The 9,336-nt window shown below is 53.8% G+C and overlaps 1 pseudogene; it reads left to right on the forward strand.

Moving 5' to 3' along the window:
* Positions 1–6,340: 6,340 nt before the first annotated feature.
* On the forward strand, positions 6,341–7,085 carry LOC112115797 (annotated as a pseudogene).
* The last annotated feature ends 2,251 nt before the right edge of the window (positions 7,086–9,336 follow it).

The following is a 9,336-nucleotide window of genomic DNA, read 5'->3' on the forward strand; positions in this document are numbered from 1 at the left end:
GGCCAGGTGAATCCTAATAACATTTTAACTGATGATGATTTTTTATGTGGTTGGGTTTGGCTTTAATCCCTCACACCTCAGGCTGCACAATAAATAGAAATTGAGTGAAGGGAATGAAATCCGGAGCCCGGATCCACAGCACGGTGGATCCCCTTCCCTTCTCAATGGGTCCACCTCTCAACACAGGTTTGGGGAATCTTTGATCTTAACTGTTTCACCTGCTACTTCCAAACAGAATTTTGAAAACTGAGCTCCTTTGGGCCTGATTTTCAGAAGGGCAGAGCACGGCCATTCCTGATGGCTTGCACTGGAGTCCTGGGTGTTCAGCGCCTCTAAAGACCAGGCAAACTCTGTGTCTCTGTGTGCGTGCGTGTGGGCACATGTGCCTGCTTAGCATATATACACATTGCTTAAGTGGCAGTCACATGCCTGTGGTCAATTGCAGTTCCCAGGCGCTATTCATGGACTCATAGACTTCAAAGCCGGAAGAGACTATCGGATCATCTAGCCTGACCTCCTGCACATCGCAGGCCGCAGAACCTCACCCACCCACTCCTGTACTAGACCCACAACCTCTGGCTGAGTCACTGACATCCTCAAATCTTGATTTAAAGACTCTGAGTTACAGAGAATCCACCCTTTACACTAGTTCAAACCGGCAAGCGACCTGTGCCCCACGCTGCAGAGGAAGGCGACTTTCCGCCAGGGACTCTGCCAATCTGACCTGGGGGGAAATTCCTTCCTGACCCCATAGACTGTGTCACCTGCACTCAGGGCCGGCTTTATGAACTGCGGGGCCCAATTCGAATACCCGGCAGTGGTCCGGGGCTTCAGCGGCACTTCGGCGGCGGGGGGTCCGCTCCGGGTCTTCCGCGGCACCAAAGGACCCCCCGCCGCCGAAATGCCACTGAAGACCCCCGGAGCGGACTGTTGCCGGGTGAGTAAAAAAATAATAATTAAAAAGGCGCCTAAGGCGCGGGGCCCTCTTAGGCGTGGGCGTGGGGCCCGATTCCGGGGAATTGGCCTAAAGCCGGCCCTGCCTGCACTCTGCCCCCCAGTCCATCTCCCCTGGGACTCATTCTAACATCCCAACCCCCCTGAGCCATTTGACACATTTTCCATTTATTTTTAAGCAAAGCTGTCAGAGACTGTGATAGACCAAGACCAGTTGGGAACAGCAGAGTAGCAGAAGGGAGATATACTGGCCACTGGATAAGTAGTTTTCTGTTCCCTGAGTGACCAGAGCAGGGGCTGCTCCAGGCTAATAGACCACCTGACTCCAATTAACCTGCTAAGAGTCAGGTGAGGCAGTTAAGCACCTGACTCTAATTAAGGCCCCTCTGATGCTATAAAAGGGCTCACTCCAGTCAAGCCAGGGGAGAGGAAGTGTGTGAGAGGAACTGGGAGCAAGAGGTGTGCAAGAAGCTGAGAGTGAGTAGGCGTACTGCTGGACGACGGAGAAGTACAAGCGTTATCAGACATCAGGAGGAAGGTCCGGTGGTGAGGACAAAGAAGGTGTTGGAAGGAGGCCATGGGGAAGTAGCCCAGGGAGTTGTAGGTGTCGTGCAACTGTACCAGGAGGCACTCTAAACAGCTGCAGTCCACAGGGCCCTGGGCTGGAACCCGGAGTAGAGGGTGGGCCCGGGTTCCCCCCATACCTCCCAACTCCTGATCAGACACAGGAGGAATTGACCTGGACTATAGCTTCTACCAGAGGGGATGGTCTCTGGACTGTTTCCTGACCCACAGGGTGAATCTGTGAAGCGAGCAAATCCGCCAATAAGCGCAGGACCCACCAAGGTAGAGGAGGAACTTTGTCACAAGACACACTGACTCCCTTTGTCCCAGATGTGGGATTTCCCCCTCCAAATATGGCCCCTGGGCAGGCAAGATTCAGTGCAGGGCCAGTGTTGGGTTTAGTCCATTGGGAGCCTGCAGGTTCATGCAGTTGGAAAGAGCAGATTGCCACCTTTCCCAGGCGGCAGTGCTTGGGGCCAGCCCTGGAAGAGCCCGAGATATCCCACTTCGCAGACATAACGTAGAACAGCTGCTTCCGTTTGTTTTCATAGAATCTCCGTGCTAGTGGGGCCGTGCGTTGGTGCTGGTATTGCCCGGCGGTTAGCTGGACACAGCTCCACCAGTGCAGGTACAGCAAGTGTGGGATGCCGTGACACCCTCCCCCTCAAGTGCCCTGCTCCAATAAAGGGGGTAGAAAGGGACAGGGTGTAGTGTTACATGAGTTGCATGCAAAAAGCAGCAGCTGCAGCCCAGTGTTTGTATATCGTTAGCGCACCTAGAGAGCGCCATCTACTGGCAGGTTAGAATAGCGTCTGGAATATTGTCCCTATGCTTGTGGGTTCAATACAGTTGCTGTTGTGACACCCCAAGATGGTTTCTGAGCGGAGCAGCTCTTAGCCCGTGGTGCTAGGGGGATTCCTAGCTGCACTGCAGACTGGGACAAGCTGCTGCTGTTAGTTAGAGCAGCCCTGGGCTGCTCTAACTTAGGCTCAGGATCATTTGAACTCCTGAAGCATCTCACCTTGGGTATGCCACATCCCCCAGGCACAGCACAGAACCGGACCCCTTGCAACTAAGGCACCTGACTCTCCCCCGGAGCCGGTGGTGAGGCCCTGCTGGCTTCCTCTTCCGCATGGCACCTGTCTGAGCTCATTGCCAGCCTCTCCCTGCGCGCCCCCCCCCCCCACTACTGCCACCAGGCTGAGAGAGGGGCTGACATCCAGCAGTGGTTGGGGGGGCAAATCCATGGGGTGGGGTGATTCCTGGCAGGGGGAGGGGCCAAGGTCTGACTGCAGACCTTCCTGGATGGCACACACCTGCTTGTGGTCTAGGGTAGATCCTAAAAATCAGCTTGTACCCAGGTCACACTGGTGGGGAAACAGCCGGTTTCCTGGAGGGTTCACAGTGCCCCCCGCCAGGCGCAGCTCTTGGGACAGGAAGTGGGGAAGAATCCTGTAGCCAGGGGGCAGTGTAGAGCAGCATGTGGTAGTCACCTGGCTAGAACTTTTGGCCAGGACTCCAGGGCTAGCTGCACAGCCGTGGAAAGTGGTCCTGCCAGCGATGGCAGCTGGGAGCCATCACCTCCCCGCGGGCGTTGCCAGGCTTCTCGCTGTATTAATCAAGTCGATATCTCCGATTTCCTGCAGGGTCCCCTGGCAATAACGGGCTGCCGGGGGCAGGGATTAGGTTCCAGCTGTCGCTGCGCTGCTGGACCTAACAGGCTGGTAGCATCCCACCAGCCCAGACGCTGGCATTAAAGCCATTTGTCATTACGTGCTATGGGTCCCACGCCGACGGTGCAGTGGCGGGCGAGTCTGAAAGGGCCAGATTCTGGGCCGCGTTCTGGCTGCTTTGTGCAGTGTCAAGCAGCCGTCAATCTGGCCTAATCAGCTGCCTGGTGCTTTCCCAGGTGGGGCCATGGCCAGGGGGATACGGGTGTGGTCAGGCCACCTCTGCGCTCTGACTGCACACGTTGCACCTGTAAGTGACCTGACTGGAGTCTCCAGAAGCAAAAGGCCAAGGCATTGCCTATAGATCATAGAATCATAGAAGATTAAGGTTGGAAGAGACCTCAGGAGGTCATCTAGTCCCACCCCCTGCTCAAAGCAGGACCAATCCCCAACTAAATCATCCCAGCCAGGGCTTTGTCAAGCCTGACCTTAAAAACCTCTAAGGATGGAGATTCCACCACCTCCCTAGGGAACCCATTCCACTGCTTCACCACCCTCCTAGTGAAATAGTGTTTCCTAATATCCAACCTAGACCTCCCCCACTGCAACTTGAGACCATTGCTCCTTGTTCTGTCATCTGTCACCACTGAGAACAGCCGAGCTCCATCCTCTTTGGAACCCCCCTTCAGGTAGTTGAAGGCTGCTATCAAATGCTGCCCCTCACTCTTCCCTTCTGCAGACTAAACAAGCCCAGTTCCCTCAGCCTTTCCTCGTAAGTCATGTGTCCCAGTCCCCTGATCATTTTTGTTGCCCTCTGCTGGACTCTTTCCAATTTGTCCACATCCTTTCTGTAGTGGGGGGACCAAAACTGGACACAGTACTCCAGATGTGGCCTCACCAGTGCTGAATAGAGGGGAATAATCAGGTCCCTCGATCTGCTGGCAATGCTCCTACTAATGCAGCCCAATATGCCGTTAGCCTTCTTGGCAACAAGGGCACACTGCTGACTCATATCCAGCTTCTCGTCCATTGTAATCCCCAAGTCCTTTTCTGCAGAACTGCTGCTTAGCCAGTCGGTCCCCAGCCTGTAGCAGTGCATGGGATTCTTCCGTCCTAAGTGCAGGACTCTGCACTTGTCCTTGTTGAACCTCATCAGATTTCTTTTGGCCCAACCCGTCTAGGGCACTCTGGACCTTATCCCTACCCCCAAGCGTGTCTTCTACCACAGACGATGCAGCAGATGCAGCCATGTGAGAGGCCTCCAGGGGAAAGCCAAGTATTAACCCAGGAAGGGTTTAATTTATACCCTCACATTCCGAGTTGTCTAGTTAACCTTGACAGCCCTTTAATCTCTGCTTCCTCGTTTGACGGGTTGACAGCTCCCGGGAAGCGCTGCAAACCACTCCCGGAGCCGGTGGAGCCAGGCTGCTGGTGTTAATTAGAGAGCAAAGAACTCAATCCCGAGCCCCAATTCCTGGCCAGCCGGGAAACCTGACTGTGCAACAATTACAGACTAAAAATAAAAAGCCCAGCCGGGCAGTTTTTAGCACCGTTTAGGGACGGGAAATGGACATTTTTAGCATCTGGAAGGTTAAACGTAGGAAAACTAAATCCAGACCAAGCCATAATGCTGACTCCCAGACCCATGCGGCTCAGAACCTTGCCCCAAAGCCAGGGATGTTCAAGGCACTCAGCTGAGACATAAAGCAATGTATGGGTCACTAGCCAGACTTTAGTGTATTTCCAGGTGTAACGATGCTGGTTCTGGCGGGACCCAACTGAGAGTGCCAATTCAGGACAAATTGCTTAGAGCAGGGCAGTTACAGCCCAAGGCTGGGGTTTTTCCACCTCTAAGGCAAACCAAACCAACCAGACAGAGAGGACTTTGGTCTCACCCCACTGGCTAACCACAAGGTACACAAGCAATTCCCTTAGACACTCCAGTTTCCCAGTATCACCACCAGTGCCACTCGTTATGGGGACAAATGGTTATGAAAACCAATGCCCCAGTAAAAGAAAAAAGGTTCTCTCGATCCCAAAGGACCAAGCCCCAGACCCAGGTCAATCTACAAATCAGCTGCTGCCAATCCTTTAGAATCTAAAATCTAAAGGTTTATTCATAAAAGGAAAAAGATAGAGTTGAGAGCAAGAATTGGTTAAATGGAATCAATTACATACAGTAATGGCAAAGTTCTTGATTCAGGCTTGAAGCAGTGATAGAATAAACTGCAGGTTCAAATCAAGTCTCTGGAATACATCCCCAGTTGGGATGGGTCATCAGTTCTTTGTGTAGAGCTTCCATTTGTAGCAAAGTCCCTCCAGAGGTAAGAAGCAGGATTGAAGACAAGATGGAGATGAGGCATCAGCCTTTTATAATCTTTTCCAGGTGTAAGAACGCCTCTTTGTTCTTACTGTGGAAAATTACAGCAAAATGGAGTTTGGAGTCACATGGCCAAGTCATTTTGCTGAGTTGCAGGGTGTATGTGCCTTCTCTCAATGGGTCAGTTGTATAGCAGATGGTCCTTAATGGGCCATCAAGCAGGCCAGGCAGAGCTGACACCAACTTGTCTGGGGTGTCACCCAGAAGCACAGCATAAGTTTGAAATACAGACAGTATAGAGCCAATATTCATAACTTCAACTACAAAAATGATACATACATATAGACAGCATAAACATAACCAGCACATCATAATCTTCCCATAGACACCTCACACAACAGCCTTTGTACAATATTTGCTGCAAATATATAACGGTTGCACCAGTGATCTATACGGTTACAGATTCTGTCAATAACGTCACACCAGGCAAGCTCCATGTGGCTGAAGGAGACCATGTGCGTTTCCTACCCAGTCCCACACAGATCCCCACCCCTGCAGGGTCTAGGGAACAGGGACAGTGGCTGATAAGGGCTCAGAAGGGATGGGTGTAAGTCTAGGCACAGACGGTCCCCTCCACACTCCTAGAGCTTGGGGCCAGAATTTGGGAATAGGCAAATGAACAAGAGCCATATTCAGGTCCCTATTTGCACCTGCAGGTGGCGCTATCAGTTTTGGGCCGTGCAGACCAATGGCCATATTGCATAGTGGCAGCTGTCAGGCGGGGAGGGAGGTGTGAAGAGTGTTCCTTGGGGACCGGAGCTGCCGTTACCAGCGGCTAGCGGCCTGCCCCCTCCCGACTCCCTGTGCACGTCTGACACCTGGTTCCTCTCTTTCTCCTGCAGTCTCCAGGCCGCAGAGCTCCCCCGAGGACCTGAAGGCGCTGACGGGGAACGTGAACCGCCTGAACGAGAGCATCAGGGACATGCAGCTCAAGCTGCTGCAGCTGCCGCTCAAAAGGGACATCCTGGACCACATCTGGCGGCTCCAGGATCTCCTGCAGAATCACTCAGACTCCCTCTTCCTGATGACGGGCTCCCTGCAGAAGCTGGAGGGGTTCCTCTGGAACCTGCAGACCCAGGCGAGCCAAACAGACAAGGCCGTGGCCAGCCTGAGAGACAGCTTGAACCATCAGAGCGACATGGCCCAGCTGGAGACCTACAGGCTCTCGGTGGAGGGCAACAGCAGCCGGCTGCTGCTGGAGCACCACGACAGCCTCCTGACGCACGTGGCCGCCCAGGTGGAGAGCCTGAGCGACCAGCTGACCGAGGTGGGCGGGGCCGTGGGCACCATCAACAGGACCTTCTCCTACGACGTGGGCATCCACCACACCCGGATCCAGGACCTGCAGGTGCTGATCAGCAACGCCACGGAGGACGCCCGGCAGATGAGGCGGATCCATATCGCCATGGAGCAGCAGCTGAAGCATGAGCTGGCCATCCTGAACAATGTGACTGAGGACCTGAGGCTGAAGGACTGGGAGCACTCCATCGCCTTGCGGAACATCTCCGTGATACGGGGTAAGAGCTCTCAGCTGGCTCTCCTTCTCCTCCCCAGCCGAGGCCGATGGGGCTATGTGAACCCATCACATCACATGCGCCATTGACTGTACAGCACTGCAGGGAGATAACAACCTACTACCACTGCCAGCTGATGGATTTACTCCTTTAGCTCAACAGGTGGAAGTTTCCCCCGCAACTGCCTGGCTAGCTAAGGACAGGGTATGAGGTTCTCTTAGCAGTGCTGCAAGTTGAAAGCGTATTAATCATGTTTATGAATGTAGTGCCTCAGGACTGCCTGAGCTCGAGGTCCCAGTGTGCTAGGAGCTGTACAGATACAGAATAGTAGACGGTCCCTGCCCTACATAGATTGGCCACAGGGTGGGGAAAGTGATGGAACACAGAAGCCAAGCGCTCAATGTGGTGACCTCCAATGGCAAGTTAGTGCTATCATTTTTGCGGGGCGGGGGTGGATGTAGTTTGGAGGGGATTAGCGAAACAGAAAGGCCAGGGAAGGGAGGAGGGGAACAAGGCAGGGGAGAGGAGCAGGTGTGGGGTGAGGCTGAAGTGAAGGTGAGGGAGCAGGTTGGCGGGGCGGAGAATGTCCGGTCAGAGTTAAGTGTCCTTAGATCCCCGCTTGAACTCCTTCTGCCGGCTTCAGTCTCTGCTGGCTCCCCTCCGCGGTGGCTTAGGGCTTGTTCATGCTTGAAATGCTTCAGCAGCGTAGCTGCAGCGCTGGGGGAGGGGTTCTCCCATTCACCCCCCCGCTGAGTGGCGGTAGCCAGGCTGACAGAAACATTCTTCTGTCGACCTAGTGCTGTCTACACCAGGGGTTAGATCACCTTAACTATATCGCTGAGGGGTGTGGATTAAAGACACATACACCCCGAGTGACGGAGCTGGGCCTACTGACCTTCTGAGTGTAGACCTGGCCCTCGCTGGAGAGGGAGAGGAGGCACCTCGGGGGTCCTAGCGCAGGGCGTCTTTCCCCCCTCCCACCCAGTGCAGCAGCCCCTGCTTCAACTGCTGCTGCAGCTACTCTGCCAACGTCAGCCTGTTTGTGCCCCCCGGCCGGGCAAAGGGGAACATTGCTGGCAATCCATGGGGCCACCTGTCAAGGCACTCAAATGGCTTCAAGCACCGTAGTGTCTGAGAACCTCGTTGTCCCTAAGGGCCCTCAGGAGGCAGCGACGTCGATTTCGGGATTTGCCCACGGTCACAAGAATGGAGCTGAACACGGGAAGAAGCCCCAGTCTCTGGAGCCCCTGTCCGGTGTCTCTGGCCTTCGAGCCCTACCCCCTAGCCCATTCTTCTGACCTTCCTGCCACATCCTTGCTCTCCCTGGGCTGTTCTGCCTCAGGGAGGGGCAGCCGGCTTTCACCTTCCTGCAACCTGGGCGCAGGGCCTACAGCAGACATCTGTGGGGGTGGCTCTGGGTGCCACCGGCTGCAGTTTCCAGTCAGCACTGAAGATGGAAACCTGTGTCCTGTAGGGTAGGTTTGAGTCTGGGAGGTGGCAGTCCCTTCCGTCCGGCTTGCTTGTGGCTTGGTTTGAACCATAACGTGTGGTTTGGGATGGCTTTAACCACCCCTCTGGGTTTAGCGGCTCACCCTCACGCTCAGCTTATTGCAGGGAAGCAGAGAGACAGCCCAGTCTGTGGCGCGGACATGTCCGTCGAGAGCGTGTATACAGTGTTGTTGTAGCCGTGTCAGTCCCAGGACATTAGCGAGAGAAGGTGGGGGAGGCAATATCTTTTATTGGACCAACTTCTGTTGGTAAGAGACAAGCTTTCGAGCTTACACAGAGCTCTTCTGCAGGTCTGGGAAAGGTAACCAGAGTGTCACAGCTAAATACAAGATGGAACAGGTTATTTAGCAAAAGTAGTTAGCACATATGTCAAAGGACTATTCAAGGTGAAGTTGCCTATTAGTACATCTCCAGTCATAGGGTAAAAGGGGGAGGGGGAAGGCTGGGGGGTTGTTAAGTGGGTTATAGATTATTGTAATAAGCCATAAATCCAGTGTCTATTCAGTCCATGATTTGTAGTGTTTAGCAAAGTTATGAATTTAAGTTCCCGTGCTGGTCTTTTGAAGGTGTTGTGCAAGTTTCCTATGAGGCTGAGGACCGAGAGGTCAGCTATGAAGTGATCGCTTTGTGAAAAGTGTTCACCCCAGTCGACAGGGTGTTTTCATCTTTTATCGTTTTCCTGTGCGAGTTCATTTGCAAGTGTAGCAACTGTCTCTTTTCACCCACATAGTTGTTATTGGGGCAT

This window comes from Terrapene carolina, unplaced genomic scaffold, assembly GCF_002925995.2.
Source record: "Terrapene carolina triunguis isolate 2854851 unplaced genomic scaffold, T_m_triunguis-2.0 Scaffold50902, whole genome shotgun sequence".
Classification (NCBI taxonomy): Eukaryota; Metazoa; Chordata; order Testudines; family Emydidae; genus Terrapene; species Terrapene triunguis.